Source organism: Oenanthe melanoleuca, chromosome 13 (genome assembly GCF_029582105.1).
Source record: "Oenanthe melanoleuca isolate GR-GAL-2019-014 chromosome 13, OMel1.0, whole genome shotgun sequence".
NCBI lineage: Eukaryota > Metazoa > Chordata > Aves > Passeriformes > Muscicapidae > Oenanthe > Oenanthe melanoleuca.
Genome location: NC_079347.1, coordinates 416931 through 440988, shown reverse-complemented (window position 1 = coordinate 440988; position 24058 = coordinate 416931). Strand labels below are relative to the sequence as shown.

At 46.1% G+C, this 24058-nt stretch overlaps 1 pseudogene; it reads left to right on the top strand.

The window, feature by feature from the left end:
• Positions 1-24058, top strand: part of LOC130258910 (zinc finger protein 721-like) — a 415188-nt pseudogene that overhangs the window by 70566 nt on the left and 320564 nt on the right.

Below are 24058 nucleotides of genomic sequence, written 5' to 3'. Positions count from 1 at the left end.
TCTCTCAAGACCCAAGTACTCTTAAAGTTACCCTGAAAAGAAAAGCTAAAGACGATAGTCGGTACCTAGTCAAGCCTGCATTATAGTTAAAGTATCTATAAGCGCCAGGGAAGTTTAAAGTTGTTGTTATAGTATCCCAACAAAAAGTTGTCATAGTTACAAAGTTCAGTTAAAAAGTTGTCCTGGTTATTGTATCCTGTGTTAACGAGTTGGTTAAAAGTTTGTTGCAAGGAAAAAGAAAGAAAAAGGTACAACAACATTGACAGAAAGTAGTTCTCTCACAGGACATACTCGGGGAAAGTGCATTAAAATTAACCTAAAGGTGGTGAAGTGGGTAAAAATTTTGGCATGCAAACACCCAGAAGGCAAGGCCGGGCGAGACCCAAAGGAAAAATGTTCCAAGAGCTGGTTCGTACCGGACTTCTGGGAGGACTATTGACAATAATAAGTGTGAGCAAATCTGTTGATGGGGCATGCGCAAAATGTTACTCCCCCATCTATGATGGGGAGAATTTGCAATCTCTTATAAGAGTGCACACCCACGTAAAGCCCACCTGTTTTGACCTTGCACAAGTAACCACCTGTCAAGAAGATGGGAAAAAATATTGGCTAGCTCAGAATGCCGCTATGTTTCGGCAGCGCTTGACCGGAGAATGTCCTATCAGAGAATGGTTCTGTATGGAAAACTTAGACTATTTAGAAGGAGCAGCAGATCTAGTAATGGAAAAAGCTCTAATGAGTAAAAAGGAGACTGAAGATGAACCCCTCAATAAAAATTTATTTATAGACATGATAGAAAAAATAAGCCAAGAATTGAATATAACTAATTGTTGGGTCTGCGGGAGTACCCAAATGTCAGAAGTATGGCCCTGGGAAGGAACTAGTCTTGCACCTTTGGATATTTTAAGATGGAAATTGTTAAAACAGGAACCTCCCAGCATAGAAAGGCACAGAAGAGAGCAGTGGAGTCTTAAATCAAAGGTAATAGGAGAGGAATGTATAAAGAGATCTGGAGTGAGATTTAAAAACTTCGTGGGGTCTATGGCCTGCAAAAGGTACTTACTAATACAAGGAGGAGAGCGAGAGTGGATACCAAGAGAACCTGAAACATATTGGTCAATTGGCAGAAAAGAAACGGGATGTACTTATCATGAGGGATATAATTTGTATGAATGTGCAGATCGTGGAATGAACCCATTCTGGGGGTTAAGGTCCATTTCTAAGTATTGGGAGTACCCGTTTGACACGCAACCCCACTCCTGGAAGGCCCCACAACACCTTTTTTGGATTTGTGGGAACAAAGCATATACCCATTTACCGGGAGACTGGAGTGGTGTTTGAACGATAGGAGTTATAAAACCGGCTTTCTTCCTACTTCCAAAGAAAACAGAAACCTACCTAGGAGTACCGTTGTATGACAATCTGAGGAAAAACAAACGAAAGAAAAGGACCATCATTGATCTAGGCAGCACTCAGAAATGGAAGGGAAAAATTTGGACTCCGGAAGAGATAGTAAAAACATATGGGCCTGCCACCTGGGCTCAAGATGGGTCGTGGGGATATTGGACACCAATATACATGTTAAATCGAATTATTAGGCTACAAGCGGTTCTCGAAATAATTTCTAACAAAACGGCTTTAGCTTTAGACCACATTAGTGATCAATTGGCACAAACACGGGCAGTGGTCTATCAAGTTCGATTGGCTGTGGATTATCTATTGGCAAATGAGGGTGGCATTTGCGGAAAATTTAATTCCTCTGAGTGTTGCCTAGAAATCGATGACAAAAGTGAAGTCATCAGAAATATATCAAAGGAAATCCGAAAAGTTGCATATGTAGGCACTCAAGAGTGGAAGCCATTAATTAATACCGATTGGTGGGATAATTTTTGGTCCTTCAAAGGAGCATGGTGGAAGAGGGTGGGGTTTATAGCCCTAAGCGCTCTCGTCAGTATTTTACTCCTCTCATGCTTACTCCCCTGTTTAATTCGGATAATAACCTCTACTGTGCAAGCTAATTTCCAAATCCCACTCTTTACGAAACAAGAGCAGTCCACTATATTAACTTTAGAGTCTCAGGAGGAAACTCTAAGATCTGCTAGGAAAATTTATAACCAGTTCCAAAGAATCAGAAAAACATATGCTGAGTATTCTGAAAGCCCCGAAACTGCGGATTGATGCGGTCAAAAGACCGATCAAAGAATTAAAGGGGGGATTGAAGTAAATGCTCCTCAACTGTGAGTTAGGGATAAGGTTGTTAAAACATTGAATGTAGTTACTTACGAATGTTACTGTCAGTTCGGGCCAAATGTGTAATGTGTATTCCCTAGTTCATTTCCCATCCAGTTTGTTGTATTCCCTACCTCAGTTCGCCATTTCCGGTCCTGTCGCTTCTGTGTGCTTGTTCCCTCCCCCCTTCTTCCGGTTAGGTTGCTGCTGTTCCCCGCCTGTCCTTCAAACTGTTAGCCCAGCCCAGCTATAGGCAAATCAGAAGACTCCCATAAAGCATGGCTCTGGGCGGAAGTTCAACCAAGATGACAAACCACCAAAAACAACAAGCAAGCACCAGATAAAAGAATATGAGTGGTACCAGTGAGCATGCAGAAACCTCCAGCTACTGGGAACAGTCTCCGACAATCCACTAACACCTAAAAAGCAGTGCAGCAGAGTGACTCCCTGGACAACGTGAGCCAACATGAGTTCCTGGGAACACCCGCGAGGACAGAACCCCCGACTCTGCAGCATCAGCGGCAGAATCATCTTGGAGACTTCCACCTGCGCTGGGGCCAGCCTCCAAGCTCCATCGCCGCCTCACTGAGCTCCGGCCACTGCCGCCGCTTCCAGGCCCACAGAGACGCTGCCACAAAGCACCTTTGGCCCCAGGGCTGGGCTTGTCCCCGCTCTGCCCAATCAGAGCGCGAGAGCGAGGAGTGACGGAAGAATCAGCCAATTGCAGTGAGGGGTGGGCTCTCTCGGGCTGTTGGCGCTTCCAGACTCTGGCAGGGCCCAGGCCATGCTGAGGCCGAGGAGCCGCTGCTGCCCTGAACCGCCGGGAGTTTGGCGGGAGCTGGAGCTGAAGGCGCTGGGAGCGGCGGCTGAGGCCTGGATGGAGCAGGGACCCACCAGTCCTGGCAGAAGCCCGGGCCGGAGCATGGGATGCCTAAGAGATGCCCCGAGTCTGCAGAAGCCCCTGCAGGGCCATGGAAGTGGCTCCTGGCGGGACTTCTGAGCCTGTGGGGGATCCCGGTGGAGCAGCCTGTTCCTTAGGGACTGTGCTCGGTGGGAGGGACCCCGGACTGAAACAGGACAAGGATTCCTGTCCCTAAGGGGGAAGCTGTGACATGACCTGACCGTGACACCCATCCCCTGTGCCTCTGGGTGGGGAAGGGGGAGAGAATTTGGGATAAAGTTAAGCCTGGGAAGAAGGGAGAGAAGGGGGGAAAGATCTTTTCTTAAGATTTGGCTAACTTGTGTGATAATTGATAGAAGATTTGTGTTAATCACAAAAGTATTAGGGTTTGTATAAACCAGAATACTAAGGTCAGAAGTGAAGCACAAACACTAGCTAGAGGAAAAGATATTGTTAAATCATTCTGTCTTAAATCCCCCTGTTATGAATATTATGTTTTCTAAATAGGTTGTATCTCCTACCAGTTTGCAAAATCAGACTTTCCGATGGCCCGATAGATTTTGCAAAATGAGACTCCCTGTCTTTGTTTTACCAATGCTGCCTATGTACAAATACCAGACTTCTTGATTTTTGCTGGTTTTTATGTACCAAGACCAGATGATTACCTATGAGACTATCACCCAGAGATTTTACGCATGTTTAGTTCAACCACTGCTACTTATCTGGCAAAATTATGACAGCAAAAAAATTATTGATTACAATTACTATAAGAAGAGGCTGCAAACCAAGGTTTGATGGAGCATGGAGCGGGCAGTGACCCCTCACGTTCCTCAGTGCTGCTTGCTCCATCTATTTAAAAATAAAGCAATCTAAATTTTGCTGAATATCAGGACTTCTTGTTTCTCATTTATAACAATTTGGTGCCGAAACCCAGGACATCCTTGGAGCCCTGAGAGGCACTGCAATTTCGGGGAGGCGCCCCTCTTTTGTGGCCCTGGTTCATCAGTGGTTCTCGGGACCCAATGATGTACCTCACGATAGAGACTGAGGAAGGAAAGAGCTCCCCAGAAGACCGCAGCAAAATCACCTGTAATTCTTGTGCACAAAGACCCAGACAGGAGCATGGAAGCTGTAAGTAATTGTCTGGTTTGGCGAGGATGACTGTGTGCTTGCCTGAATGAGACGTGGATTTTGCCATGAAGCAAGAGCAGAGTCCTTCTACCCACGGTTCCGGTATCCTGTGAGGGACCCGGCCAGTGAAGGGACAAAGTGAGTGAGGGGAGGCTGCTTTTCCCATCCTAGCCCAGGTAGAAGCTAGGTTCTTTTCCCATCCCAGCCCAGGCAGAGGTGGGACCCGGGGTGGGGGGGAAAGCGGAGAGCAACACAGTAGTCACAGGGGGAAAAGGGAAAAAGCTGCTTTTTCCCATTCCAAGCCCAGGAAGACGCTGAAGTTCATTCCCATCCTGACCCAGGGAGAGGCAGGATTCAGACAGAACACAAGTGGAGCACAAATAGCTCAACATGGTCCCTTGAGGTAAAAATAGGTTTTAAGTCCAAATGACCCAAAAAAGGGTCCAAGTTTGTGGAGACCAATGGCATTCCCAATTAGGGAAAGCAACTCCTGTTCTATTCCCTGGGTCAACCCTGTGCCTCTCTCCCTGTCCGTCAGCCTTTCAGTCACTCCCACTCTGTTCCCCTGTTGGCCTTTTTGCTCTAAAGCCACCCTTGAACACCCCCTGTCCCCTGGTAATTGGTCCCTAAAGTTTTCTACGCCTGCTGATCCCATGTACCAAAACTGAACCCCCCCCAGAGGCGCCTTGCATTTGTTTTCTGGACTCTGGACAACGCAGATCTGTGGCTGAAATAAACATCTCCGTAAAACCCTTACAAAGGCCTTTCCTGCTCCTTTACTCGCCTTCACCCCAAGCAACAACCAGATATATCACAAGTTCCTGTCATTCATAAATAAATAAAATAGAGTGAATGTGAATTAATGAATGTATATGTATTGTTAACTTAAAGTTTGACTTGATTTTCAGAGAAGGTAAATTGTATTGTTAGCAAAGTTTTCTGTGCTGTGGGAGAGGGTATGTGATGTTTAAAATACCAAAGAAACTAGTGAAAAGGAAGCAAAGGCCAGGGATAAATGAACGAGCAGATATTCCCTGGGAGGCTTAAATTTGCCAGCCCTTAAATTAATTTGTAAATTCAGAAAAAACAAGTAATCCAGAGAACGGGGAGTATGCCACGTGTGGGGCAGGAAACACAGAACCCCTAAGGGTAAAAGGTTTTAAAATACCAGAACCCCTAGAGACAGAACAAGAAAAAAAAAAAGCGGGGGGGAGGGGATGAGACTCTCTAAAAATATTGCCTACCCCATTAGCATCGGGTTTCCCCAGCCCAGGGGCTTCCCTCAGTCAGGGCACGGAACCTCCAGCGGCTCCTCAATCCCGGCTGCTGCAGCTTTTGCACCGGTTGCTCTGGCCGTGGCCCAGCTGCCCTGGCTTCCCTGCCCGTGCTAACACAACTCATGCTGTTCCCCTCCCTGTCCCCAGTCCCTGCCAGGCACCAGGGCCCTGGGCACCATGAGCTGCATGTGCCCAGACTGTGCACTGATGTAAGTTCTAACAAAAAGCTCTTTGGCGGTTCCGGTGCCGGGCTCCGCCTCTGACTCCTCCACTTTGGAAAACCAAATCTCGATCCCTCTCTAAACATTCGTGTTTTAGAGATGAGGAGAGGGAGTGAGGGCTTAATATAGTCGTGATGCCAAGAGCAAGCTACCTGGTTTCTAAAATAAGTAATAACATATTAGGTTTTATTAATAGTAGTGGACCATTTAACTCACTAAGTGAAAAGTCTGGAATGTGTACAAGCCAGGAAAAAAAATAATAGGGTAGTACCTACTGACATTGTATACAATATAGTAAAAAGTGTAAATGCTAGATGTGAAATTATGTGTGCAAATAGTTAAAGAGCTGGGATCAAACGTCTAGAAAAGAAATAATTCTTTACAGTCTGTCAGTTGTAAGAAATACACCATAATTTTGAGTGATGATCAAATGCGTCTGTATAGTTGTGCTTCTCAAATGCTGAAATCGTAACTGCCCAGCCAGCACCTGGAGTGTGCTGCACATCGTAAATCATAAAAATCACAGGAGAACAGAATGTGCCAAGTTGGAAGGGACACATCAAAGTGAGTCCAACTTGTGTCTCTGTACAGGACACCCCAACATTCCCACCACATGCTGAAGGAATTGTGCAAACTTCATAAACTCTGTCAGGCTGGGTGCTGTGACCGTTTCCCTAAGGAGCCTGTTCAGTGTCCAACTACCCTCTGGGTAGAAAACATTTTCCTGATATCCAACCTAACCTCTCCTGAGGTTTTAAACTCTTTCAGCTTTATGACTAAAACAGTCCTGGCTTTTGTGTAAGGTTTGCAATGATTTGCTAAGTCTTCTGTGAGTGCAACGCCACAGATAAAAGTAAATAAATGTGCTGTGCCATATGTTCTAAGGACACCCTCCCTGAGCAGGGAGATAAGACCAAATAACCCACTGTGGTTCCTTTCAACCTGCCACATTCTGAAATTCTCTGATTCCTTGAAATGTTTTAATGTTTGCAGGGGAGTGTGTGTAGAGCACAGTAGCATCTAATGCCCTGTAAGCACATCAAACTGATTTGGCTTATCCTGAAAACCAAATTAATGCAATAAACAAGACAATGCTGAAACAAAAGTCAGCAGCAGCTGTCCCAAGTGAGGCTGCGTAGAATAAACCATTATAAGAAGAATTAAAAAAAACAAAAAAACAAACAGCAGTTAAAACTAAGAAAAGTCTCTGAAATGTCTTGCTCCTGGCAGTGTGTAAGAAAATAAGAAATAGGAGATGCTGTATTAGCATAACACACCTGCTACATATAAACTGTGATGGCTAATTTAAAAGAAAGCCACTTGAGCAGCTTTTCTACGGTAGTTAAAATTTTAAACAATTAGTGCTGCTAAATTCTCATTTTTAATGTTGTTTTATATGTATTTATTTACTATTTCAAATTTCTTTAGCCTCAGTGCTTGGGCAGCCTGCTTGTTATGTGTACAAGAAAAAAAAAGACCAGCAGCTGACTTTAAGCTTTTGCATCTGAGGAAAGATACTTCCTCTTCAAACAAGAAGATTAGAATTGTTTCAGTCAGAAAGTTCTCATATTCTGTAACTTATATAATAATTCTGCTTTGAAAATGGGAAATTCTAGTGCCTGTTGAATGGAGAATACCTAAGAAACTGTAAAAATCTACAGCTGAGAAGTGTCAAAGATAATTTACCTGAAAATTAGCAAAAAGTGTATCCATATTGTACTGAGTTGTGGTGGTGTCATTCCTATGGTGGGTATCTCCTATTTTCATTATGTGTCCAATGTAAAAGAAATTAATATAAGGAAACTGTTAGGATACTTAGTACCCTATCAGCACAAAGGAAAAAAAAAAAAGAAAAAAAATAATGATCATAACTGGTGGGAGTTATTTGAGAATAGAACAAGAAAAAAAAAGAGGAAACCAAAGCAGAGGTACTGGCAAAAGAGCACTGGAAAGGGTTGCATATACTGTGCTGTTACTGCTGTATCTCATACTGGAATGTTAAAGCTAAAGGCTGAGACAAAATTAAGAAACTATACCAAAAGAGGAAGACAAAGTGGGAGATCCCAGGACATACTCTCTGCAGTCGAGAAGATTAAACAAACCTCAGCTACTGGTAGCAACCCCGTACGCCTTGAGGGAGGCAGAGGGATGAAAATAGTCATGGGACTCATCCTATTGCTAATTATGATAAAAAGAAACAGTGCTAATGCTTATTCCAAGTGTTACCAGACAATGAGGTACAGCAGACACATGGTATCCACCCTTGCCTTCCACATGCACATTAATTGGACCTGCTATAACAAGCACAACTTAGAAAACTGCACTATCATGGGAAAAAGTTAGTGGGTAGCCACCAATTTGGGAAAAGGAGGGTGGGCTCCATCGGCATAGCAAAGTTGTAGGAGAAGCACAACTCTGCTTCACAAGAGAAGGTATGTGAGGATATTCAGATCAGGGAGGAGTGCAAGATCACTACAAGGACGAATTGATAAAGAATATAACTGAAGTGTTCAAGGGGAAAAGGACAAACTCTGAGGGAAGTTTTAACGTGTATGAGAAATTGAAACACAACTCAGTGAACAGGACTTATCCATCTCAGGAAAGAATATATTTGTGGAATTACTGAAAGAAATTACTATTGAACTGACTGTTGGATCTGTGGAGAAATGCAGATGACTGAACAATGGCCACGGAGTGGGGAGGGATTAGACCCAGAGCAGTTATTGCAGTGGAATCAAACGGAAATATCGAGGGGAGTCAACAGACCGGAAGGGTGAGTTCTAAATCATGAGGTAATAGGAGAAGTATGTATAACACATCAGGGAACTAACTTTACCCAATATGTGAGGCACATCCCCTCTATGACTATCCTGATTACAAATACATGCAGTCAGTCTTTGTGGCCCAAAGCTCCAAAAGGATATTGGGGAAAGTCAAGTAAGGTTAATTGTATAAAGAACAAATTTACAGGACTATGCTGGTATAATAAGAATAGAGCTAACCCATACAAAGAAGTAAAAAGTGTAAAAATCTATAGGCAACAACCTAAATCAGTTAAACTAAGCTGGAAAGACCCAGACAAAATATTTTGGATCTGTGGGAAAACAGCTTATAATACCCTACCAGAAAGATGGAGAGGGACATGTACTCTAGGGATTATCCAGCCTGCGTTTTTTACAATACCGAAAGAAAAAGGTAATAGAGTGTTAGGAGTTCCCTCGTATAAAACTTTGTATCAAAACAAAAGCAGCCCCGCCACAACAGGAACACAAATCTCAAAGGATAATGAATGGCCCCCAAAACGAATTATCGAGTATTATGGACGAGACCTGGGTTCAAGATGGGAGCTGGGGCTAACACACTCCAATCTATCTGCTAAATAGAATTATCAGACTACAAGCCATAGTAGAAATTACTTCCAACCGAACAGCCTGAGCAATGGAATTCATAGCTAAACAAGCTAGAGCAGCAGTATACCAAAATCAAGCAGCCCTAGATTATCTATTAGCTGAAGAAGAAGTGTGTGGGAAGTTCAACAATTCTGAATGCTGCTTAGAAATTGATAATAATGGTGAAGCAATTGCTAAAGTTGCAGAAGAAATAAAACGAATACCCCATGTACCTGTACAAACCTGGAGTTCTATGCTTCGTGATAATTGGTGAAATAACCTGTTAGAGAGACCTTGGTGGAAGAAATAAGGCTTTATGTTAACATGTGTATTATTAGGACTACTCTTTATCCCTTGTCTTGTTCTATGCTTCATTCGACTAATCCAATCAGTAGTTCAAGGAATGCAAGTTGCTACAATACCAATGGATCCAGAGTCAACAACAAAACTAATGGCAGTGAATTAATTAAATCTAGCACAAGAAATACTGAAAAAATTTGAAGCCCGAATACTAACCAAAGGGATAAAAAAAAAAAAAGAAGTGGGGAAATTGTGATAATTGATAGAAGATTGGTATTAATCATAAAAGTATTGGGGTTTGTATAAACCAGAATACTAAGGTCACAAGTGAAGCATAGACACTAGATAGAAAAAAAAAAAAGAAGACTAAATCATTCTGTTTTAAATCCCGTTACAAATATTACATTTTCTAAATAAGTTGTATCTACTACCAGTTTGCAAAATCAGACTTTCCAATAGTCTGATAGATTCTGCAAGCTGAGACTTCCTGCCATTGTTTAATCAATGCTGCCTATCTACAAAGGGCAGACTTCCCGATTTTTGCCGGTTTTATCTACCAAGACCAGATGGTTATCTATGAGACTGACTATCGCCCACACACTTTACAGATGTTTATTCGACCACCACGGCTTACCTGGCAAAATTATGACGGCAAAAAACCCAAAAATTATTACAACAAGAGACCATGCTATAAGAAGACGCTGCAAACCAATGGAGCGTGGAGTGGGCGGTGACCCCTCACGTTTCCCAGCGCTGATTGCTCTGTCTCTACAATATAAAGCAATCAAAATTTTGCTGAATATCAGGACTTTTTGTTTCTCATTTATAACACCTGCGATTGTCGTCCTCTGATTTGTCTGATGATAAAGTAAATTAATTTCCCAAAGTCAAGTGTTGCGCCCGTGACCAACTGTCCCTACCTTTATCCAGACCCTCGAACCTTTCCTTATCTGTTCTGTTCCCCACCCAGGGTGACGAGGGAAGTGACAGAGAGATTTTGACCTCTCACAGGCATCCTTTGCTCCGGCCAGGGCTCCTGCCAGGGCTCCATGTGGGTCCCGGCTCCATCCCGGACTCACCCCCAGCTCCCACCGGCCTCAGCTCCAGTTCACTGCAAGCTCCTGCCGATTCAGGGCAGCAGCGGTTCCTTGGCCCGATGCCCGGGCCGGGCCCAAAGCGGGAGCCGCTCTCCAGGAGAGGTTTCCGAGAAGTGGCGGAGCTCAGGGAAAGAGAGGGGAGAGCGCGCCGTGTGCAGAGCCCGCCCCTCACTGCTATTGGCTGATTCTGCTGTCACTCCACGATCTCGCGCACTGATTGGGCAGACCGGAGACAAGCCCGGTCCTCGTGCCGCCCCCATGGTGATCGTGCCGCAGCCAGAGCGGCGGTATGGGCCTGGGAGCGGCACCAATCGGAGCCTGTGAGTCGCTGCTCCGGCAGCGGAGCTCAGAGGCGGCACTAACGCAGCGTCCCGGGCACAGGGCAGCCACCTCTGAGCTACCCACAGGAACCGGGACGAGCCAGCGCTGCTCTGGCAGCGGCTCCTGTCGAGGCCCCCGCAGAAAGGAGACCATGGGCAGCTGCTCCTGAAGTGCCCTCAGCCCAGGGGAACACAGGCCGGGCACGGCACAACGAACCCGCCAGAGCCCCCTGCCTCCCCCTCCGCCTGCAGCGAGCCCTGAGCCCCTGCAGAACCGTGCGTGGCTCCCACCTGGGCTGGGTCCGCCTCCGAGCTCCGCCGCCGCTTCACAGTGCTCTGGCCACTGCCGCCACTCCAGGGCCCACACAGAAACTCCGAAAATGGCACCTTTGGCCCCGGGGCGGGGCTTGTCCCCATTCTGCCCAATCAGCGCTCGATATCGAGGAGTGATGGCAGAATCAGCCAATCGCAGCGAGGGGCGGGCTCTGCACACTGCACAGTCTCCCCTCCCTTTCCCCGAGCTCCGCCATTTCTCGAAAACCTCTCCTGGAGAGCGGCTCCCGCTTTGGGCCCGGCCCGGGCATCGGGCCAAGGAACCGCTGCTGCCCTGAATCGGCAGGAGCTTGCAGTGAACTGGAGCTGAGGCCGGTGGGAGCTGGGGGTGAGTCCGGGATGGAGCCGGGACCCACATGGAGCCCCGGCAGGAGCCCGAGGCAGGCAAAGGATATTTGAGAGAGGCCCCATGGCTGTGCGGGAAAATTCACGTCACCATAGTTTTGTGTTCCCAAAGGAGACAGAGGAGTCCTGTAAAAGTGACTTTATTGATGAACAAAGAGAGACGCCATGCGGCATTTGCCATGCGGTGTCTAAAACGCAGCCTTATTTTAATCCTCGTTTTCCCGGCTGCATCTCCTTCTCCCTTTCCTGAAAAAAAGGAAATGTAATTGGAAGGTTCAAACTTTCCGATCTGCCTGCTGCATGTCTCCCTTAATATGCACTCCTCCTTTACTATAACATCCAGTTTTCATGGCTCTCTTAAGTCTAAGTTCAGGAATCTAGCAGGATTTTGGCTTTGCAGCAGTCCGTGTCAATCAGTAACATTTTCTGAGGATTTCTCCCATTGCTTTCTCATGTACAAGTCCCTGGCCCTATCTCCAAGCAGATTCACTCATTGACCCTGTTTCTTCTTCCTATATCCTCTTAGGTTTGGGATTATTCTCAGTGCCCTCACTCCCTGTCCTTTTGTAGCCGTTTCTGGATCAGGAGGCCTGGCTGCCACCTGCATCCCCTTGCTCACCTGCTGAATGAGCTGAACTCAGCAAGGTGTCGTGCATGGGAAAAAGATGAGAGTTGCTGTAGCACATCAGAGGAGGAACAGCATTCGTTTAAGGCATGGTCTGCTAGGGAATCACGAAAACGTGTCCCATTCCCATCCCTTCCACATTTGGACCTGAATATCAGCAACTTCCTTATTTCCACCACTTTTCAGTTATCATCTAATTAGAAGCAGCAGTTTGAGTCATTTAATTTTCCGCAAATGGTGCCTTCTTCCTTGGCTTGGTTGGGTTGGTAGGAAGGTCGGGAGCTGGATTTGTCTGATTGATTATTATTTCGAGGACATCTTGTAATATAATCCAGTAATTCAAATGGTAAGTGGGTTCTTTGCCGCAGCAGTGTTAATTTGCATTTCTAAAGCTCCTCTCCTGGCTGCCAAAAACCAATGGTAATCTTCCATGGCAGCTATCATGTGAATCACATGTGCACCCCCACAATCTGCTTTTTATTTGATATCTTTAATGTTAGAGAGTCAAGACATTACTTGATTCTTGCCAATATGTGCAGCAGTAATCATTTCATCCACACATAGGCCGAGTGTGCAGAGGAAATCATTCCATGACACGGGACTTGTACTAGATTTTTCTTAAATTTCATACAGTCAGAATCCATTGAAATCCACTGGATTGGTGTGGATTACTTCCAAATTGTGTAGTTCTTAATATTTGGTTTCATATTGGACCCGGATTTCTTTACCTCTGATTCTGTCCTGATGTTAATTAGGTCACACTCCTGATTTTCCTTCTCAGTCTTTTCCAGACCAGGTGTCTCCAGCACTTCCCGAAACTGTCTCTGAGGTGGGTATTCCTTGATGTTTCCTGAAGGTTGTTGATGTTTTGTTGATGGTTGTTATCTTTGTGAGTATCTTTTGGTCTATTCCCAGTCTTTTGAGATGTTAAACTCATCTCTGTTGAGTGGTGTAAAACCCCTTGAAAATCCCTTTAATTTCCCAAGGCAAAGGCAAGCCAAGCATAAGTAGAGAAACAAATTTTAAAAAATTTAAACTAGATATATTTTCCAACACTCGAATCCCAGCCAGCCAAGTGTGTAACTGAGAGCAAGAGTGGAATTGTGCCATTGTGTTCCCCAGCAGGGAATGCAGGCACAGAAAGCAGCAAAGCTGCAGCAGTGGCAGCAAGGAGTGGCCCCAGTGGCTGGAGATGCCAAAGGAGGGTGCCCAGGCAGAGGATTTGAGCAGAGGATGTGTGGGCAGGCGCAGGGGCTTCCCTCGCTGTGGAGCCCTGGCTGCTGCTGCGTTGCCTTCAGTGCATGCTCAGTGGGGCCTCCCATGCTGGTGCTGCAGGCAGGAAGAGCAAATCTGTGGGGCTTGAGAGCCCCTGAGCCCAGGGTGAGGGGTCCCCCGTCATGATCTGCTCAACCCAAGTGGGAGTCGTGATGGTTCGTTCGACCCCAGGGTGCAAAAGACAAAAGGCAAGAGACTTAGGTTTGTTTAGCAGGAAGAAATAATGCAGTTTATTGAGTGCCAGAGAGAGAGAGGGTGAGAGAGAGACAGCGAAAGGATGGGATATACCTTCCAACAGACGGGACTCATCCTCGTGGTCGTCTGACGAGACATGTCCTCAATCCGTTGGGGAGACAGAGATCTCCAAGTCTTTTGGGGAAAGTCACTTTTTATAGTCTTTTTCCGAAGCGGGTGGCTTCTGGCCAAAAGGTGGGAAGATTTATGGACTATTGTATGTGGAGATTGTTGCTCCAAGAAACAGGTGGAACAGGACGCTACAGCCAGTACCCTGCTCGAGCGCAGCGTACCATGGCAAGCACCAGGCACACCTAAAAGAGTCCTTGGCAAGCGTCCACCTAGGCCAGGCCAGAACTCAGGCAAGTGGTGGGATCCTGGGGTCCCAGTCTCTGATGATGGTCGTGAGGCAGATCAGAGAAACTTCGGACCGACTCTTACACCACCCCGTGACTGCTGGGCCACAGGGGCAGCAGACAGGGACAACAAAGAGCAGCAAGCGCCCCGCAGTCCGGCCCAGAGGCTCTGGAGGAAGCCTGGATCCCCTGTGGCTCCCGGGCCCTGCAGGCCTCGGGCGGCCCCCGCAAGAGGCCACATGCTCCCGCCAGCCCCCTGGGCAGCCCCTGCAGCTGCAGCCCCTTGGTGGCTGTGGCCCAGGAGCTGCAGCATCTGATGCTGCTGCTCTGGGATGGCAAGGATGGCTGGATGGCACCGCTCTTCTCTGGGATGTGGCAGGCGTTCTGGAGGGAACTGAAGGAGCTGGTGAAGCGAGGCCACCTGCCCCACTGTGGCTCATTCGGCTCCACCGGGGGCTCCCATCCCTTGGAGAGGCCTTGCTCCACCCCTGGGAGAGCCTCAACCCCTGCAAGGATGGCACAGCAGCAGAGAGCCGCCATCCATGCAGAGCGTCAGGCTGTCAGAGAACCGCCATCCTGCCAGGAGCTCTGCTATCTCTGACAGCCTCCATCCCTGGCAGAGGCTCAGTGAGACCTGTCAGCCTGCGGGAGGTACAGAGCCCGTGGACAGGTCTCCTAGCTCCCTTGGACTCACGGGCACAAGCCTGACCATTGATGTGCCAGGGAAAGCCCAGAAGTCCAAACGGGAGCTCAGCCCGAGGCAGGGGAGCCTTGTCAGGAGCAGCTGGCGGAGAAGCAAGCATCCTGGAGCCAGCAGTTGCCGGCCCACAGCGGCCAGGGCGCTGTGCCAGTTGTACCAGCTGGCAACAGCCCCAGCCTGCTGGTGGAGCCGACCCTCGAGACACCAAGGGGGTTCCTCCATCTCCAGGAAGCTGCCCCAACACGGCCCTCGAGCAGCACGAAGGCCTCTCTAAGAGCAGGTGAGATCTGGCCAGGAGCTGTGTGAGGCTGCCCCGGGGCTCTTGAGGGGCATCCCCAGGCCAGGCCAGGGCCCCTGAGAGCAGCCTAGCCCCTGGCTGCTTCAAAGAGCTTCAAAAAGCACTGTCTGCTTTGCAGCTTCTCCTGGCACTCCCCTGTGCCAAGCCTCGGGCTGTAGCCCCGGCCGTCCTCGACAGCAGAGTGCAGGCCACTACCCCGGGGACAGCGACGGTGCCACCCTGCCATACTGTCCCGCGGCTCCTGCAGCCACCTCTGGCCGCTGGCCAGCCCGATGGCTGCGGGGCGGTGGCCGCTGCCTGGCGCGCAGCAGGAAGCAGGTGAGGGCAAGGTGGCCGGCAGTGGCCCGGCCCGCCTGACTGGCAGGCACAGGGGAGGGGGCCCTGGGTGCAAGGCTGATGGCTCACTCTGGGCCGCAGGGCAAAAGAAGCAGCCTCAGGAGCTGTACCAGCTGGGCCCTCAGCTGGGGAGCGGCGGCTTCGGCACCGTTTTCTCAGCCATCCGCCCCTCAGACCGAAGCCCGGTGAGTGGTCACGGGCGTGGGAGGAGGGTGGGGGCGGGGAGGGGCAGGGCTTGAGCTCAGCCCCACTCTCTCCATGGCTTGCAGGTGACCATCAAACGCGTGGCCCGGGAGAGCGTTCTGCAGTGGGACGAGCTGGTGCATGAGCGGGGCCAGCGGGACAGGGCGGGGCTAGGCGGGCAGGGATCAGCCCAGTGCCCTGGCAATGGCGGGCGGGGGACGGCGGGGGGAGCGGGGGTGGGCTCAGCAGCGAGCCGAGGCATGGCAGGGCTGGGGATGCCACAGACCCGTGGTGGGGCTGGGCAGGGGGCACCTGCCGAGCATCCCCTGGGGCCGGGTAGGAAGCCCAAGCAGCAGGGAGGCTGCCCGGAGGGGCGCTGGGGCATCCCAGGCAGGGGGCAGCGCAGCAGCCACAGGGCAGCATCAGGCCCGCTGCAGGCATTGTCTCCTACTCACAGCCCGACGGCACCCGTGTTCCCATGTAGATCGTGCTCATGGAGAAGGTGGGCTCTGGCTGCCGCTCCATCATCCAGCTCCTCGACTGGTTTGAGCTGCCGGACAGCTTCCTGCTGGTGGTGGAGCGCCCGGAGGCATCTCGGGATCTCCTGCAGCTCCTGTTGGAGCACGAGTTCCTGTGCGAGGAGGTGGCATGCTGGCTTTTCCGCCAGGTGCTGGAGGCTGTGTGGCACTGCAGCACCTCCGGCGTCCTGCACTGTGATATCAAGCTGGAGATCCTCCTAGTGGAGCCGGAGAGAGGCGAGATGAAGCTCCTCTACTTCGGCTGCGGCACCTTCCTCCAGGAGCACGCCTTCACACGATTTTCCGGTGAGCCGCTGTCACAGCCCGAGGTTTCTCTTTATGCTTGAGATCACCTCAGGTGGACATAAAGGTGGTCTAGAATTCATGGTTTTCCCGTTGCCTGCCAATGAGAGACTGCAGGAGGCTGTTCTCAGAGGTTTCAAGGTTCTTTATTGTTTCTTATCTCAGGAATTATTTGTCCAGCTAACAGCGATCTGTCTAGCCAGACGTCCAGGGCAGAATCTGCCTGGCAAAGGCAGGACTTATCTTTTATACTCTAAATTATGCACTAGATATTTACAATTAATTTCCAATACACCACATTCTTATTGCAATGTCTAATTTTGTCCCCATCCAATCGAAGGATGCCAAGGTGGCACTCCAACATGGATGGAATTAAGGAGGAAAAACCATACCACGCCCCAAATCCTCCATCTTAACCACAAGCCCCTTACTATAAAGATTCTAGAAATCTGCTTATTCTACATTCTAACAATCTAACTTGCACTCTATTTATTTTTGCAGCTTGCATTTCTTCTCTAAATGTTGGTAAATTGTTCCAAGGAGCTAAATCCAGCCCCTGAGACACTTGGGTCTCATTTGAGGGTCTTTGGGGACTCCGCTAGGGGGGTTTTGAGGCTCCAAGGGAAGCCAGAGGAATACTGAATCTCCCCCCACTGTTTGCACTAAAAACACCTCTTTCACAGTTTTCTCCATGGCATGCCGAATGCATTGAATGATGCATGGCAAAATGACAAGAAGAACTACAAGCCCCACTAATATATAAAATCCTTCTTTCAAAATTTCTTTCCACAAAGGTGAGAGATCAAAAAGATCAAACAGACCATCCAACCACGATCCGGTAACTTCTCCAAGTTTTGTCACACCTTCCTGCAACTGTTTTATGTTCCCATGAATTGATCTTGAATGATAAGACAAGTTCATGAAGGACATTCCTTGAAATTCTTCACACCCATGTCCATGAGTCAGCAATAAGTAATCAATCGCTGCTCTGTTTTGAAGAGTGGCCTTTCTCACACTGTTGACATCAGTTAACATGTCACTTAGTGCGGACAGCTTTGGCATTTTTGCGCAACCAACAACCCACACAATCCAGTTGAGTCAAGGCCACCCCTGATGCCACTTGAGGTGAGAACAGAGCTACCTCAATTCTCTTTGCCTTGTTCCATGTATAGAAATTATCATCACAATTCAGATTGTATTGTTTGATTGCTCTCTTTTCTCTGCGTTTTAGTTTTCCCAAAATTGTTAAATCTGGGGTTAACAATGAAAATCTCCCAATGCTGCATGGACCACCTCTGATGTTTGCAGGGATAGCAGACCAAATTCTGTCTCCAAAAATGAAATATGTTCCCTGCGGTAACTGTGCAGGAGCTCGGAAGGATGGTTTGTTTGAGACTACAGTATAGTTACACCACAACGAATCATTTCTCTATACATCATGAATCAGAGTAACAGCCATTGTTTGGTTCTTTGTCACTCCTGAAACATTAAATTCAATGCAAAAGTCCATTCTTGTCGAACCAAAAATTTCCAATTCTTCTGGTTCGAAAGAGGCCACAGGGGGAAATTGAACCCACACATGCCATCCGTCCACAGAAGTTGTCACAACTTGCAATGCCCATGGAGGGATGCCCTCTGGAATGGGCCATTCCTTCACTGGCAATCCCACCAGATATGTTGAAAATGGCTTTTCTGGCCTAGAATACATCAAACAAATTGTGTCCAACCCCTCTGCCTGTGCTAGATTTTCACAAACATTCTCCCTTGGCTGCATCACTGGTAAATCCGCTTCATTACCTAAGACACTGTATAAACAAACATGTTTCACTTTCAGTCTTTGAGTCTTTTATGTCTTGTTTGAAAAGGAGTTCACCTCCTTTGTCTTTGATTCAGTCTGCAAGCTCCCTTCTTCACTTCCAGGATTGGCTTCTACTTGTGTTTGGCCTTGATATGGTTTCACGTATTTTACAGGAACCCACTTTAATCCCCTATCTGTGGAAACACAAGCACAACCTTTTCCCTACATGATTAGTTTGAAAGGCCTCTCAGTTTTACCTGTTTCTAAATTTCTGATCAAAACCAATGGATTTTCTTTTAGCTTTGCCCTTGTATCATTTGTAAAATGTCTTATAATTGGTGGAGTTCACTCTAAAAAAAGAACCATTAAAAAAGTTTAATACATATAAAGCTTCTGTTCAACCGCATGTGAGGCATAGCCTCTGCCTCCACCTTTTTTTATTTTTCTAAAATTGCTCCTGAAAAAGTGTCAACTGAAATGTGAATGTTTTTCAGTTTTCTAATAGGTGAGTATTTTGTCACATCTGTCTGCTACAGTTGAAGACTTTGCAATCCCCTAGGGCTGACTGCTCCCATAGAGACTGGTGGCTGTACCATTTGACAATCTGGACAGGATTGAATAATTTCTTTTGCTTGGCTTTTCGAATTGAGAAAAGATTCAATCAATGCTTGTGCATTTTGATGAAAAAATGCATGGCTTAATTTTGCCTGCTCAAAGATACCTGGCAAGATTTGCAAAACAGACATGGTCAATTTGTCTGCTTGCACGTTTCCTTCTACTAAAATTTCTGGGACTGATGAGTGTGCTCTAATATGTGTAATAAAATATATATGTGTCCTGTTTTCCAGCAATGTTTTCATACATGATAAATATGAATATAGAAAGTCATTGCTTGTTTCCTTTAAAAGTGACCCTTCCAATCTTTTAACTACATTGGTCACATACGCCGAATCTGTGATTAAATCGAGGGGTTGCTGGAACAATTCAAAAACTCTGACCATTGCTGCCAATTCCACAATTTGTGGTGAATCTTGCACTCTTTCCACATCTGACTCCCATTTTCGTGGGAAATTGAATTCTGCCATGTAATTACTGATTTTTCAGTTTTCTCTGAACCATCAGTGAGTACTGTGATCCCATCCAATGGTTCCTCACTCATTTTTGATTTTTCTCTGAAACTTAATTTTGCTTTAACAACCTGTGACTCGAGTAAAGAATTGTACAAATACCTGTATAATCTAACAATGCAATTGCCAAATCCTGTGATTTTGGTGTGCCAAATCAAAACATTGCTTTTTCAAGGGTAAATATATTATAAAAAATCTCTGCCTGTCATTGTCATCAGCCTCGTTTTTCCCTTTATTATGATCTGAGCTATGATTTTTAAATCTGTAAAAATTGTTTTTGGGGATTGGTAAAATAGAAAAATCCACTCTGTAATTAAAAGTGGGTCTTTTTAAGACTCGTCCTATTGAAAAATTAAACCATTTGACTGTGTTCCTTCTCCCAACACCACTAAACAAAAGCACTGAATCTACATAACAATATGCTTGTCTCTGCTGTGTAATTTCTGCAGCTTTTTTCCAAAGCTCTTTGTGCTTACGGTGTGAGAGTTCTAGGAAATTTGATATCGCTGTTCCTTTCAGAAAGTTAAATAAAAATGAAAGGTCTTCATTTGTGATTTCTAGAATCAGTCTCATCCAGTTTATTTCTCTAAGAAGTTGTTGTAAGTCTTGCAAATTGTTGACCTTTGAGCTGATTTCTATTTTCTGAGGCTTTACAATCTCATTCAGCTCTCTGAGATCATGTAGCAATTTCCATGGACCAGAGGTCTTCTTCCGAATGACAAGCATTGAAAAATTCCAGGGATTATTTATTGGTTTGATGTGTCCTTTTTTGCAACTGTTCTTTGACTAAATTCTTCAAAGCACTCAATTTCTTCTTTTCCAAAGCCCACTGATCCACCCAAAGAGGTTTATCGGTTTTCCAAGTCACCTGTCCGGAGAAGAGTTCATAATCTTTGTTTCTGATTCAATCTGTGCACTCACCCCTTCACTTTCAGGGCTGGCAACTGCCTGCATCTTGGCCAGACACTGCCTCACGTATCTCACTGGCTCCCATCCCCATCCTTTCTCTGTGGAGACACAAGCAGAACCCTTCCCTCAAATGCTTACTTTGAAAACCTTTCAATTTTCTTTGTCTCTAGATTTTTGATCAAAATTGGAGAATTTTCTTTCCACTGTTATCTAACAAGAATTTACAATACCACAATACTATTAAAAAAAACAAACCCAAAGTTTACAATTTTTTGCAGGTAAAACACAATACAATAATCAACAATGCTTTAAACAACAGGCATGCATTTACAAGATTAGATAATCACCAACATTAAAAAACTGTGTCATCATCTCAGGATCTGCAAACAGCTGACAAGCCTTGATTCAATGAGGGATGAGATGGTCATCTCTGGAAAATGAACACCAAATTCACTTCAAAGTCAGCTTCAGCTGCCATATTGATAAGGTCAAATTACCAATCCAAATTACTGGAATACTATTTTGATGCAGAAAACACCTGGATTTACACAATTTCTTTTTCAGTTAGAATCAAAGCTTGGCCAGAGCCTAAATTCTACTTGGAAGAGAACTCCCTGACATCTTCGTATTAAAGAAAAAAAAAAACCCACAACTCTGAACAACAAAGCTACAATTAAACATTTCAAAAAGAAATCAAATTCCTCTAGAAACTTGTTTTCTCTAAAATTCTTCTTTAGGGTGAGATGCTTTGAACATGGCAAGCCGCTGCAGTGCTTCTGTGATACCAACTCAGGAAAACCATAATACTAGAAATTCATTCTGTGAATGAAGCTCAAATAATTTTCTGGAATTCTGCAAAATATTCAAAACTTTAAGACAGCACAGGGCCAGGTCACAAAAGACCTGCCAAAATAAAAGAGAGAATTAATAAAAGGAAAACAAAGAAACGTTAAGTTCACAATTTAGGTGATTATCTTTACATTTTTGATTCAAGGACACGTCTGGACGCTTTACAAAACTTACTTAAAATGTTGAAAGACTTCAGATTAAACAATGAAACAGAAAACAAAATCGTTCTGTGATATGGAATTCATACAATCTTATTACAGTGTTTTTTAAAATTAAATACAGAAACTAAATTTAAATCTTAAAAATCGAACTAATAGATAAATACTGCTTTTCTAATATATATAAAGAAAATTTTGATTCAGATTAAATTTTACAATTCAAATGATGATCCTAGAAGCGGTCTTGATTTGTCTTCACACAGCATTTCACAGATAATTTAAAAAATGTAGACTAAAATTCATTGCAATTTAGTTTAAAGGGAAAATTAAAATATTGATATTAAATCTGCAAAACATAAATTTGCAAGCTTCTTCCTTATAAGACTTTGAAATCTATTAATATATATTGACAATACTGCAAATACTTAGAAACTGGTTTCTTTAAAATAATTAATTATAGGAAAATTAAAACTCAATGTTGACATTTGGCTAAATGTCCACTTATATTTGAGCAATAATAAATCACTAAATATAGATGATATGTATTCAAATAAAATGCAAAATACTTTATTATACCTTCAATTATTAAAATACCTAATACCATTAAAATACTTTCACCACTCTTAAAAATTTCAGCATCTTTTTAACTACAATACAAAACAAACACCTTTAGTTTAACATACAAGAACTGAAAATAAAACTGAGTCTCTTATCATGTTCCCTTGCTCTGTTTGTCCTCCACAAAATAGATAAAAGCAGCTCTTGGTGTCTCTCCATCCCCCATTCTCCCTCCCCTCTGCAGCACTGGTCTCGTACATGACAGGGGAGAGCAGCATGGGTGCTGCTGGAGCCTCGGTGAGGCCTGGGCTGGTGACCTCACGCTGCTGTGCCCGGGTTTTCTTTGGATCGACTCCGTCCGGGCAGATGCCTGCAATTGCTTACAAGTTGTTAAATTTTTCTCCTTTGACTTTACAAAGCATGAATTTCTCCCCTTTTGAATTTGTCTTTCCCCAAAACAGGGCAATTTTCCCTCTGTGTCTGGGCTCTGAGTCCCTATTGCTGACACTTCCGGGTTTTGTGTTCCCTGCATGCTGTTCCCGCGCATGCCCATTGCGTTTTGGGCGCACCGTGCATGCACCCCTCGCTATTTTCGGATTCCGCGTTTCCCGCGAATCCCCTGCGCGGTTTTCCCGCGCCCCCCGTGAATTCTCCGCGCGGTTTTCCCTCGCTGATCGCGAATCCTCCGTGCGGTTCTTCCACGCTTCTGGGGTTCCCGGCACAGTCGCCGCGGCCACACTGCCTTGTGTTACCGCGATCGAACCGGAGTCACGGGCCCCCGTTTTTTCCCCGCTATTTTCGCAGTCCCATCCCCCTCCCCTCTGTCTCCCACAGCCCGGGGAGTCACCTGTAGCGCCCTCCCGCCTCCTGGGGTCAGGTTTCTGAAGGGGTGAAGAAGTAAAAATCTAAGTTCTCTAACTCACTTGGAAATATTTCTAACTTAATTTTTCCCAACCTTGCTGCTGGCAAGGGAGCCATAAACTTCCCCAGCTCATGGCTAGGTGAGAATCCTTCCCCAGTCTCTAAGGGACTTTGATTGCTTTCTGCCAAGAAGTTCCCTCACCCAGCTCATGGCTAGGTGAGAATCCTTCGCTCCTTTATCTCTCAGAGTTGCAGACTAATATAAATCACAATTAACTTCTTGCTAGAACCCTTCTGTAAATAGCACATTTGTTTCTGCCTGTGAGTAATGAAGCTTCACCCACATAAGTAAATCTCTGAATTCCTGCTTTGTGACAGAGACAGGATGAACAGAAGCTAAACGTTTTAAAGTGGATAGTAAAGTGAGCTGTTCCTGGCTGAGAGCTATGCCTATAGTGTTCCTATAGTGTGTCTGAAATCTGAACCATCTTACCCAAAAGCAATTTGTCTAAAATCGATTCGGAGGTTCCTGGAACCGACCAGCAGTGCACAGGAGCGAGGCTTCCCGGGACACCTCCCCGACTCGCGTCTGGAACTCGGCATTTCTGGGCAGAGGGCCAGAAATCGGGACCCCCCGCAAAAGCGACTCGTGATTCCTGGAATTCTCCCAGCCCCATATGAAATAAACAGGCGCGGGCCAAAGCCTTTATTAAATGCCAGCTCTTTTATTCAATGGGGGTCGTAGGGAGGCCCGACGCCTGCTGCTGCTGCTGCCAATCCAACGCGGAGAGGAGGTTCTCGTGCAGTCCTGTCCGAGGGCAGAACTGGGAGTTCCAACCTCACAGGCACGTCCAGAACTCACTGGTGGCTCATTGGTCTGGGGGTGTCATCCTTCTTAACTGCTCTTGAGGTCGCGGTGATTAAACAGTTACAAAGGGCACATTGCAGGTGACTTAGCTTGTTGATGGATGTAATCTGTGGACTTGAGTTCAGTGTTAGTTGACTACCCTCGTGAATTCTCTTCTTGAAGACGACTTCTGGTAATGTTGGTACTGGGTAACTCCTTGAGATTTACATATAAGGTGTTGCTTAACTTGATAGGCAGGCAGCAGCAAGCCGGAAGTGAGGTAAGGGAAAGGGCGGACATGGTAGGTGGAAGGGCGGAAATGGGAACCTGGGATAGGAAATACAATAAACTGGGGTTTGAAGTATATAGGGACTGTTCATTCAACTGGGGAAAACAACACAGCAACTTGACCAGAGAACTAGTGAACCAACAAGTGGATAAAACAATAAGGTAACAACAATTTCTTTAACTCTTCTAACAGCTTTTAACATTTCTTAACTGAGACTATTTACTTCACCATAGATGCTCTGATAACCCAGTTCTGTGCCTAAAACTCCTGTCGTGCACCGTGCCCTGAAGA